Source organism: Castor canadensis, chromosome 3 (genome assembly GCF_047511655.1).
Source record: "Castor canadensis chromosome 3, mCasCan1.hap1v2, whole genome shotgun sequence".
Taxonomy (NCBI): Eukaryota; Metazoa; Chordata; class Mammalia; order Rodentia; family Castoridae; genus Castor; species Castor canadensis.
The window spans coordinates 118,885,867-118,898,477 of NC_133388.1; the positions used below are offsets into that span (position 1 = coordinate 118,885,867).

Here is a 12,611-nt window from a genome sequence, read left to right on the forward strand (position 1 = left end):
GTTTTAATGGAAAGGAGGTTATATGAATGACCAGAAGGACAATTTTGTAATATAAATGGATATGCTACTTTATCTAATGAAAAATAGTACATAAGGGTTTGTTTCTCAATGTTCTTGAATAGAGAAGCAGTGATTCCATTAATATTCTTACTTCCTAACCTCTAACTTGTTTCTCTTGGAGTCTCAGCAAAGCTAGAAATTATCTTGTTAAAGGTCAACAGGCAGCAAGTGAGCCTTGGGTCTTCAGCTGAAGAGTTGTCACTGCTGGTAAGGACATGAATTCTCAGGCCTGGCAGCAGTGCTTAGAGGATGGCAATTTATTTAATGAACTTAGAAATGCCTCTTTTTCCTGTTGTGGTACTGAACTATGGAGCCACTACACAAACAGAAGCAAAGAGGAAAAGGTCTCCTTGGAAATTACAGAGAGAGACAAAGAGAGAGAAAAGGCTGTGATTATAATGTGCCTACATTTACAAAATGATTCCAGAATAAAAATACTTCTCAGATGAAATTAAATTAAGATGTAGGGTCCCTGTGGACAATTCTCTGATTTTTCAGCTCCTATATTAATTACTATAATCACAACTCTAAAATACATAAATGTATTGGGTAAGAAGGACTTTTAGGGGAACACAGTATGTACTATATGATTCAATTGGATTGTCCTCTATCTAAGACAGAAGAGTCAGATTATGTGTACATAAGCAACCTATGAGGTACGAAACTGATGCTGGACTGATTTCTGGGAAGAGGTATAATCCCTTCAAACAGTACATCTGTTTACTTGAGTAAGGGAAAAGCACTGAAATTCATTGAGAACTTCTTAGAAGAGTTTTAACAGCCATTATTTTGATTTTCACGAGAAGTTAAGGCAGAAGGGACATAGATATGTAATAATAAGCAAATTTTACTTTCTTGGGGACTTCCATTTTTCTCATTCCCAATGGCTCTTTATGAATAAGATTCTACATTGATAGTGGTTTTGTCCCTCAACAAATGTTCAAAACATATTTGTCAAATAAATAAACATGGAGGGTAGAAAAAAACTTGTCTAGTCTTTGTTCAAAGTGCCTGGTGGCAGTGTCTAACTGAGCCTGACGTTCAAGGATAAACCCTACACTTGACATCACAGGGAAAGAGAATGACTGGAATTGAGAACCTGGCAAGATTCTTGAACTCTAGCTTTCTTGGGGCAGATGCAGGGGTTGATTGCTTCAACTATAACCGCATGTATTTATCATGATTATTTCAGCTCTAGGTTGATCTTGCCCTGAAGCAGAAAAGTCACCTCAAATCATGAAACAGTACCATTAACGAACTGAGACTAAGCATGGTAGCCAGCCTCCATCCAATATAGTCCCCGATCATTCTTGCATCCTACTAGTCACACCTTTCTTCCCCCGAACATGGCTGGAATATTATAGAAATGACAGAATGTGTTTTCAGAGGCTAAGCCCTAAATAAACTTTGTAGTTCCTGCCTTATTCTCTTAGATTACTTGCACTTGTAATGCAGCAGCTGCCTAGTTGTAAAGACACTCAGGAAGCCCAGTGGAGAAGTTCAGAAAGCAAGGAAATGAAGCCTCCCATCACCAGCCAGCACCAACCCATCAGCTGTGAACACATCAACTAGGAAGAGATACTCCTACTCAACCAATCCCTCAGATGACTGCAGGCTTGGTCCTGATCTTGGACTATCATGTCATCAAAAACCCTGAACTGGAATCATCCAGCTAATTCCTCAATTCACAATTCACAAAAACTGTGAGAAATCATCAATGCTTATTGCTGTTTTAAGTCACTCACATTTAGGGTCATTTTTTAATGCAACAATAGATAATTTATAAAGTAAACTTCCAAAAAAAATTTCATGAATGCCAGACATTGCCTTTTGGTTTTTTAGATATAGTGCTATTGTTGACAATTCATGAAAACAGAGAGTAGAAGTGTCCTGAAATTTAGCATTGTATGAGTGACCATCCAAAGGAATTTCTTTTTTTTCTTTTTTTGGTGGTACTAGGGGTTGAATTCACACTTGAGCCACTACGCCAGCCCTTTTTGTGCTGAGTATTTTTGAGATAGGTTCTTGAGAACTATTTGCCCAGGGCTGGCTTTAAACTGTGATCCACCTGATCTCTGCCTCCTGAGTAGCTAGGATTATAGGCACGAGCCACGGGTGCCTGGCCCAAAGAAATTTCTTAATCACTCTTTCAGAAGATCCTTGCGTCTTTTCATATACCCAGCACTGTTAGCATATAGCACAGTAGTTTATAGTAAGTGTGGACTTTAGAATCTGGCAAGCTGATGTCGGCTTGGCCACTTGCCAGCTGTGAGTCCTTGGACAAGTTTAAACTTCCTGGATCTCAGTTTCCTTATTAGTGAAGTCTGGGTAACAGTACCTACCTCATGGATTTTGCTGAGGAATAAATACTGAATACAGGCAAAGTGCTTAAAAGAACACCTGGTACACAGAAAGTTTCCAATGATTATTGTTTTTATTAGTAACTTATTTTCACAACCTAAATATCTTAACTCTTGTGATTTTTTTTTTACTTCCTTCACATGCCTTTCATCTACTCAAGCTCAAACATTTTCCAACTTGACTCAGAAAAGGAAGAACTACCTGAGAGATCAACTCCAGTTCCTCAGCTATGTCACCTGTTCTCTTATGGATTTGGGGGTTCTTAGTCTTTTCTTTTTTGCAAAGCAATCTGGTTATTTTGGAGATGTGGGTCTTGCAAACTCTGTCTAGGCTGGCCTCAAACCATGATCCTCTTGATCTCAGCCTCCCAAAGATCTATGTTTATAGGCGTGAGCCACTGGAACCTGACTTCTCTTCTCCTTTTACCAGCTGTGAAAATATCTCATCAGAAATGACAGCTTAAAAGCCGTGCTGTGGTTGTCTTACTTCATCTTCACAACTAAATGCTACTCTATCTCAGAATATATGAATATGACCCTTTCTTCTAAGTGTTAAATTCCAAAAATTGGATTTTTAAAGGCAAAAGTTTAGATAACCAAATATTTCAGTTTTCTGGTCAGAGCTTACGAGTACATAATTCAGGAAAACCAAATTTTGTAGGGGAAAAAGAAAAAAAATCAGGAGTTGTCTCAACTTTAAAGCACCATACTATGTCAACTAATCTTTAGAATACTTGGCCTGCCTTTTATATTTTCCTTATGAGAAAAGAAACCAGAATCCCATTTCTGGCTACAAGATCATCCATTCCCATTCTAATGAGATAGTGGTGGGAGAATTACGAACCCCCCCCTCACAACTGTCCTGTGTCACAGGAGCTGTGGCATTGGGGATTGGTAGCAGTCAGAATATTAGCATATTTATACCCTCCACAGCTCTATTTGGATTCAGGGTGGGAGACGCAGTAGAGTAGAACAGCAGGTGGTTTCATCAAAATCTCCCTGAAACTCTGAATTCCTTATTTTTAAGGTCAGAAGGCAATGTGCTGAAGGTCAAGCAGGGACAAAGGGCAAGAAGACTGAAAAGGATTAGAGGCACATAGAGACTTAGGGAACAAAGGAGTTGCTGGGAAAGCAAGAAAATGACTGCTGGATATATCACATTTTTATTACTTAACCTTAAAAAAAAAAAAAACTATCCTCTCAAAGCTAGCCTTCCTATAGTTCGAGGCATTGTGTTGTGGGGAGGAAAAGAGGGTGATTTTTTTAATCAAACTCTTCACAAATTCCCTCTCTCATATCCTCCATCCTGTCTCCCCGCCCTCACCTGTTGACACACAGAGAATTTTGTTATTCAAGCTTCATGCATGTTCCTTGAAATTCTAAAGAAACACACACACACACACACACACACGTGCCTACACCAAGAGAGCAGAAACCACACAATGAAAATCTCATTCATTTTTAAGCCTTTAAGTCTGTGTGGATAATGGTTACTTATTTTTCATTTACTATCTACCTAGCCGTCTGTCTATCCTTTATTTACTTAGGAGCATGTGGCGAAATACAAGCTGTGGAGACACCTGCAATTCCGGGGTTTGCATAACTGATGTTTTAAATAAACCAAAGCCCTATGCCTGCTTAGTCCCTAAGCTCCCCAGGAATCCCCAGTGACCCAGCCAGCCTGTGTCTTTGAGCATCTGGAATGAAGTTTTCATCCCCTCTACAGAGCCTTTGTGCTTTCTGACCTCCAATTCTTCCCTCTGGCTCCACTGGTCATTTGCCTTATCTTTTCATTTGCCCCCAAAGACGTGGCTATTGTATGGTTTTTGTATTATTTTGGGGGTTTTTTTCTGCAAGGCTTTCTATAAAGCAATCTTCTTGCTAGAAATTTATTTTTATCTTCTCTTTTCAACTTTCCTGTTTATAGACAGTTTATAGAGTGAAAAAATGATTGTAAACTGATAAAATATAGACTCTGTTTACATTTGTAGGGTAGAATGCTACCTGCCTGGGATATCACTCTCCGCAAAAGAGACAGCAAACCCCAGCAAACCCCAAGGGAATTCTCAAAGGCATGAAGCAACTAGTCCAAGCCAAACAAGAGCCATTCACACTGACAGTTTACTATTTGTCTTTCTAGACTGTTTAAAGTACTTTTGGATTAGTCCCCTCCTTCAGACATAAGAGGCTGTTCTTAATTAATTTTTTGTTTTTGTTTGCTATCTTTCTCATGAAGCTAATCCTATAACTTTGAGTGAAATGCAAGCAGTTTCTCTATGGGTTGCCAGAGACAAATATTTTGAAATGGAAGCATTTTTTTTTTAATTTAAAAATTTAAGAAGCTAATCTTTTCAACAAATTGATTAACAAAATTTAAGATAAGGTAAGTTGATCTTTGGGAACAAAAGTCCATATACTTTTCTTTTTTTTTAAAGGGATGTGGTTTTGTTGTGTAGCCCACCCTACCATGGAATTCTGGGTCCTCCTGCCTCAACCTCCCAAGTGCTGGGATTACAGAGGCTGGTTCAAAGACCATGAATTTAAATTTCCCTTTGCATCAAAACACAGCCAACAGCCTTGGGAGGAAGTCCTTTGTGTTTGGAGGGGACTGAGAAGAGCCTTCTTTCCCCGGGTCTTATTTGCACTTCTGAGCTCGGCTACTCATGGGGAAGGATTTTGTTGCACTCAAAGCCCTGGTTGGTGAGAAAGTTATTGGGACATAACTGCCATGTCCTAAGATTTGGAAGCTTGCAGGGGCCAGGAGAAACCAGGATTTGGTTATGCAGCAATTTTTATTTCCAGACTTTTCAGCTTTGGGAGAAAACCTTGCGAATTTTCATATTCATTTCTAATCACTTTTCTAAAGCATATTCTAACAAATAACAGAGTTAGGCTATCCTGGAGCGGAAGAGTTTCAAGAAATTGGTACTAACAACTCCATCCCTGCTCTATCCTCCCCCAAAGATACACAACCTCTAGCAATCACACCAAAAGCTTCTCAGCACAACCTCAAGTCACACCATGCATTATTGTGGTCGTCTCCGAATGAAAGTTTTCCAAGTGCCAAGGACAGAAGCACATCCTTTCCTACATACCCCTCTGTGTCTAGGACAATGTCCTGCCCAGGGAAGCATTGCTGGTATCTGTGGAATGAATGAGAGAGACTGGTTACGTGATAGAAAGTCCACATGATCTACTTTGCATAATGTTCACTACTTGAAGTGCAAGAAAGGTTTCCTCTGGTTTACTGATTTTCAAAACAAGCCACCTGCTGTCATCCTGGCCTCTTATTACCAAAGACATAACTCATAAACATAAAAAGGAAAATGACTACAGGGAAATTCTATCTGGCCACCATTCTCTATTACACTCCAAAAGAAAACAGGATTCATTTCCACTATGAAATTGAACTTACAAGACTTAATCCCATTGTGCACTTTCTGAGTATCTATGGGCTCAAACTGGTACAGGACCTGCTCACAGTGCTGTTCCTGATTTTCAAGCAATTTTTTAAAAAACATGTCTTTGGCATCAGAATATGGTGCAACTATAAAAATACAAAAATTTGATCATCTCTTCTGAGTTGTCACAGGATAAATACCATGAATTACTTCTGTGGGCATAAAGACTGCATAGGTATCATGAAGTAAGTTCACCCTGAATGCTCTTTTGTCAGAGCGAGGAGAAGATGCAAAGCCATAAAAGAGTAATAAAGCCACCATTATACGTATAATGCACTGTCTATCCCCCATCCTTCAGAGTGCTCAGCTTTTTCCCAAGGAAGACATTTAGTTTATTATTGCCATAAAATAAGCCTGGACCATCTATGCTTAAATTGGATTCCTTCTGTACTATTGCTTGGCCTCTTTCTAAGGATTCTCTTTTTATTTTACTGTAAAACAAGATACCTACTTCCCTACTTCCTTCAAATTTTTGTTCAAATCTTATAATCTTACTGGATATTTCGTTATGAAACCTCTTTAACTCTGCAACCTACCTTAATCTCTATAATTTTGCCCTATTTTTATTTCATTGTACTTACTTCTTTCTATAATAGACTATATGTGTTTGATCTATATATTATGATTAGTTTTTCTTTTTTCCCCCCAAGGAAGGAATTCTTTATTTTGGGTCACAGTTTCAGAGAAATCAGGCAGGAAGGGTGGGGGGGGGCAGAGCAGTTCATATCATGGCAGGCGGTAAGCAGAGAAAGGGCACTCAGGAAGGACCACGGCAAGATGCACCTCCACTGACCTACTTTCTGCAATGAGGCCTCACCTTCCAACTTTTCACCATCTCCCAATAAGGCCACAATATCATGAATTCATCAGGGGATTAATCCAGTCATTAAATCAGAGCCCTCATGATCTAATCATCTCTAGAAATGCCTTCACAAATTCACTCAGGTATATTTTACTGATCTCCTGAACAATTCTCTGTCCCATCAAGTTGACAATCAAGATTAACCATCACAAATCAACTTGACACCCAAATATATCTTAAACAATAGTGTTCCATCCCTGGCCAACCAAAATGTTCACGTCCACCTCCCTCATAATGCAAAATACAGTCCATCTCCATGTGTCCTCATAGTCTTATCAGTTCTAACTAACATTGCTCAAAAGCCCAAGCTTCTTCTGGGACTCAGGGCAAAATAAGCTGTGACCCCCTATAAGATCAGAAGGAAAGTTACAAACTCCTAAGATATCATAGCACAGAGCAAACATTCCCAATCCAAAAAGGATCAACTGGCAAACACTGAATCCTATAACTGCGTGTCCAGCACATGGAACATGTGGTGTTATGATGTGAGCTCCACAGTGCTTGGGAAGGACTCCACTCCTCTCCTCCATGGCTTTACAGTTCATAGCCCACAGAGCCTCTCTCTTGGGCCAGCTCCACTAATTGCCTGTGCCTTTCCTTAGCAGACATCCCTTGTTCCTGGTATCTCCAACATCCTGAGATCTCCACTGAAGCTTTGGCTTCACCTTCTTAGCTTCATACATCAACCTCTCAGGAGATGCCTGTAGGGTCTCCCACCCTGCCACACATTGCCTTGTCTTCCAGCCTTCCTTTGAAATCTAGGTGGAAATTGTCATAACACCATAACACTTGGATACTGCATGCCTGCAAAACCAGCACCATGTGGACTGCTAAGTCTGCTGCCAGCTAGAATAGTAGCCTGGCTTCTGGGACCACGACACTTCCCTAGATGGCCTGGGCACATAGGAACTCTCCTCTCAAAACAAGCCGTCAAATGACTCTACAATCTTGAGTCTATGATGAGTGGGGTCTGACCAATTCCCGACATGTCCTCAAGGCACCTTTCTACTGTCCTGGTGCAAAGTCCTTCCTTTTAATAGTGCTAATCTCTTCAGATACCACAACGTGCATTCACCTCAACTTTACACAGGCTTTTCTGTAGCCCAGGTTAGCTTTGAACTTACAATCCTCTTGCCTCTGTCCCCCAAGTGCTGAGATTATAGGCATGTACCACCAGGCCTCCATTCGTAGTTTGCTTCTTAAGTGCCCCCTAAAGGTCTTGTGTTAAAGCGTTTGTCACCATCCTGTGGTGCTATTGAGGGGGTGACAGAACGTTTAGGAGGTCAAGCATAGTGAAAGCAAGTTACGTTGCTGGGAACATGCCCTCAAAGAGAATATTGGGACCCTGGTTCCTTCCACTCTCTCTTTTGCTTCTTGACCATCATGACATGAAGTAAGCACACTCCCACGGTGAAGTTCTGTGGATTGATAGGCCCAGAACAGGGCCAACTGACTGAAACCATGAGCCAAAATAAACTCCTCTAATTAAACTGATTTTCTCAGGCATTTTGTTACGATGATGGAGAACTGACACATTTGGCAGGTAGTAATGCTCAATGGATATCTGCTGAATTGCTGAGTGCATAAGTGAAGGAAGAAGCAAAGGAGAAAATGCACTAAACGGGTTTCTGAGCTATTTACTTGAAAACGCTTTTGTTGAAACTTCAAAAGAAATTCTTTCCCCAAAGTGCTTTGCCTGACACCAGAGCTCTATTACTGAATCGGTCTGGTTTCCCAATTAGAATGAATTCCAACTGACTGAGAAATTCTCCCTCCACGTTATACTACAACAAGGTGTTCGTGCACGTCAGTCTCTAGGAATGATTACACACACTCTGGGGACATTTGATGAGAGCTTTTGAAAGACCCAACTAGGTGAGAGGCCTCATTTTAGGATCTGACATAAAATCAGAACTTAAGAGCAGGTTCATCTAAAAGCTTTGGCCAAGTTTCATGTGAGTCTGGCTTACCCTGAAAGAGAACCCAAGCTGCTAGATCATTTCAAATGGAAGCTATGCAAACTGCAGTGGCTTCATGTGGTTTCAACCCCAAACCAGGTGGAACCTGAGGCTTTGGCAAAGGTTTTCTTTAAATTCTTAACTGGGGAATGTAAACCAAGAGAGAAATGTTGGAAAAAAACAAAGTGAAATAAAACCCTGAGCTTTAAACAGTTTTGCAACCACAAGCTTAAATCACTGCTCTTTAAACATTCATTTCACTCAGACTTGAAATAACTACAATCATTACCTCGAAAAATTTCCCGCAATAATGCACCAGTTTTTTTGTTAGCCTGTATTAGAATTTCAGGGGCCCTTAACATGCATGTGGAGATCAAATTATTATTTCCACCTGGCAGGTTATGAAATCAAAGAACAAAGATGAAAAGGTGACTTGCTAAAGGTAACTAGAAAAACGAACCAAAAGAACTGATGTCGCAGTCACAGCAGACTTTCTTGACCTAAAAGATGTTTTCTTTTCACTGAAACCATAAGTATAGATGAAAAGGAACCAATAAGAATTTTAAGCATCCTATGGATAAGTGACATTGGGTATTAAAAGACTGATTTGATGGTAGCAATAGTCTGTGAACCCTGAATTGACCTAAAAAGTAGACCTTGTGGAGTGGGGTGAGGGGGATGGTAAACTGACTTGTGAATTTTAGGGACTCTTTAAATAATGAAGTAAAGATACCCTAACAATAAAAGATGTACTCCCAGAAATTTTAAGCTTCACAGATTTTTAACAGACTTTCACAAATTCTACATTCTTCCAGACACAGGTATTTCTTATATGAACCCTCCTGTACTGGTGTTATATTAAGATTTTAGAGAGAAATCTTTAATGTGAAAATAGAGGAATTCTTTCCCTCCCAATTTCTGTATCATATAGCAGTTCTTACCGTAATTTGTTCTTTTGTAAGTTGACCTTTGATCACAGAAAGATAGCTAGATAAACTTTCAAAAGGCCAACTCAATTTGAATATAAACCTACTGTAGACCTTTGGAAAATTAAAGTAAATGACACTCATCTGGAAGTGATAATCCTGCTGTACACTTAGAGGCAGAAATCCTGAAGGTACATACTGGATTTGCCATTTTAATGGAATAAATGCTAAAAATAGGCCTTGCTACTTTTAATTCTAGAACAAGTTGTCATTACTGTCCTATAGCACCTGAAAATGTGTGATCTTTGCTTCTAGATACAGTCTCACAGCTGTAAAGACTGGTAAGTAAATTTAGGGTTGGAATTACTCCAGCTCTAGCATTGATCTCCAGCTTATATGTATTCAGTTGTTTAATAGATTTCCCTATTGTTTAAAAGAAATATGTTGGGTTTGGTGCCATGATTCACACTTGTAATCTCAGCTAATCACAAAACAGAGATTGGGAGGATCACAGTTGAAGGCCAGTCCACACAAAATGCTAGTGAGACCCCATCTCAAGCAATAGGCCTGGCCTGGTGGTACATGTCTCTAATCCCATATACACAGAAGGCCATTGGAAGATGGCAGTCTAAGGCTGGCCCCAGGCAAAAGTCTGAGATCCAACTTGAAAAATAACTAAAGCAAGAAGGGATACAGGTGTGGCTCAAGTGGTAGAACACCTGCCTAGCAAGCATGAGACCTTAAATTCAAACCCCAGTGACACCAAACTCCAGTACCACCAAAAAAAACCCCAAAAAGTTATAGAAGCATTTTGGTATTTATATCAATGTCACAAACACAAGTACCCTAAATATTGTGGATCATTTTAATAGTAGTTCTTTAATCTTTCATTTAATAATATCTAGTATGCCTGCTCTGTGCTAAGTTTCACATCAGTCATTTGGGAATACAGAAACGAATGAGGCTCTATCGCCTCCCGGAAGGGTCTGACTGCCAAGAAGGAAGAAAAAGAATAAAGTTTGAAATCAAAAGTAGTCTGGCCTTATTTGCAATCACTATGGAATGGAACTGGTGTCAGGCAGAGTACCATGGGAAGAACTGTCGCAGACACTGGGGAGGCTAGACACCCCGGGGAAGGGTCACAAGGGAGATACATCCTGCTACAGATGCTTTCCAGGCTTTGCATAGAGAGGGGTCTTAGGCAGAGCTGAGCGCAGAGTGCTCCTTGGGGGTGTAGGATGGAGGAGAGAGCCACCAAGGGAAAGAGTTCCAGAAATGTGGATGGGGTCCTCTCAAGTCAACACCAAGCCACGGATGCATACAGTGAGAATCCACAAGTTGGACAGACAGCAATTGCAGGGGAGCTGTAAATTGAACATCTTGCATTGCACATGGCTGGGAGATATTCAGGTACTGACCAGCCATAGTAGAAAGAAATCTGTGAACAAAGATGAGGCTTTCATGATAACACACGGAGAGCTCAGAAAGGTCGTGCCTTAGAAGTAGGGCTCTAAAATAGATAGCTCTAGATCTTACCTAACACTACTTAAAAACAAGCTCAAGTAAATTAACTGTCCAACAGAACAAAACCCAGTATTCTTAAGACAACAAAATATAGACTTTCAATGCTACAATTTTCTTAACATCCAGTGGTCAATCAAGTATTACTAGGTACGTGAAAAAGACAAAAACTGTGACCTCTGACCAAGAGAAAAAGTTTTCAATAGAGACAAAGAAATGACAGAAACTAGACCTGGTGGTGCATGCCTGTAATCCCAGCTACTTTGGACACGGAGGCGGGAGGATTGCAAATTTGAGGAAAGCTCAGGCAACTCAGTGAGAACCTGTCTCAAAATAAAATAAAAAGGCCTGGGGACATAACTGAGGAGGAGTCTCACGCCTGAGGCCCTGGGTTTGGTTCCCAGCAGAGAAGGAAGATAAGGAGAAGAAATGACAGAGGAAACGGACTTAGAGCACACTCTAAAATATCTACAAGAAATACGTTCAAGGATTTTAAGGAAAATGTGAATGTAATGAGGAGACAAGTGGAAACTCGTCTAAAGAATCAAGCAGATTTCCTAGAGTTGGAAAGCACATAGTCTGAAATGAAAGGCTTTTAGAAAAAAAGTGAATTCTGTCTCTGACACTTGAGGAACAATTTCCTTACAGGTAGTTGTAGTAGTAGGAAGAGATGGTTGTAATCGAAAAAAAAAATTTGAAGAAATGACTACTGGTTGCTTTACAGATATGTTAGTAAATTTAAATCTACAGATCTAGAAAGCTCAGCTAGCTATAAGCATGATAAATTCAGTGACTTGAATGCTACAAATAATGGAGATGCTTTTTTTTTTGCGGTACTGGGATTTGAACTCGGGGCCTATACCTTGAGCCACTCCACCAGCCTTTTTTTGTGATGGGTTTTTTTGAGATAGCGTCTCAAGAACTATTTGCCCAGGGCTGGCTTCCAACTGTGAGCCTCCTGATCTCTGCCTCCTGAGTAGCTAGGATTACAGGCATGAGGCACTGGTGCCTGACTCAGACCATATGTTTAGAAATTTAAAATTCAAGTTGACCAACCCTCATCCAAAAATCCAAAATCTTAAAAGCTCTAAAGCCTAAAACTTTTTGAGAATTGACAAGAGTACATAAAGCTTTATTTCATGCATAAAATTATTTAAAATGTATGATCAAAGTACATTATACATAAGTATGAAAATGTTATTAAAACCTTTATTTTGTAAAATAAAAAATATTATATCAGTCAGATTACCTTTAGGCTACGTGTACAAGGTTTATATGAAACATAAATGAACTTTGTATTTATACTTGAGTCCCCTATTCAAGAAATCTCATTTTACATATGTGTAATATACATGTATAAATATTCCAAAATATGTGAAATCTAAAACATGCAATGGTCCAAGCATTTTAGATAATTAGTCTGTATTGGATTGACTAAGTCTTCTTCATTCTGCACGTTCCCC

The 12,611-nt window shown here is 39.7% G+C and overlaps 1 protein-coding gene across 17 annotated transcripts in view; it reads right to left on the reverse strand.

Annotated features, from left to right (window-relative positions):
* The window catches only part of Sulf1 (sulfatase 1), a 154,989-nt gene that overhangs the window by 98,327 nt on the left and 44,051 nt on the right, over positions 1-12,611 (reverse strand). For 4 of the 17 annotated variants that reach the window (XM_020182629.2, XM_020182639.2, XM_074068552.1 and 1 more), the window contains one exon: positions 5,516-5,563. The exons of the other annotated variants lie outside the window; for them this stretch is intronic. The gene's annotated coding sequence lies outside the window, so the exon portion shown is untranslated. The remainder of the gene's footprint in view (positions 1-5,515; positions 5,564-12,611) is intronic. 17 annotated transcript variants of the gene reach the window in all.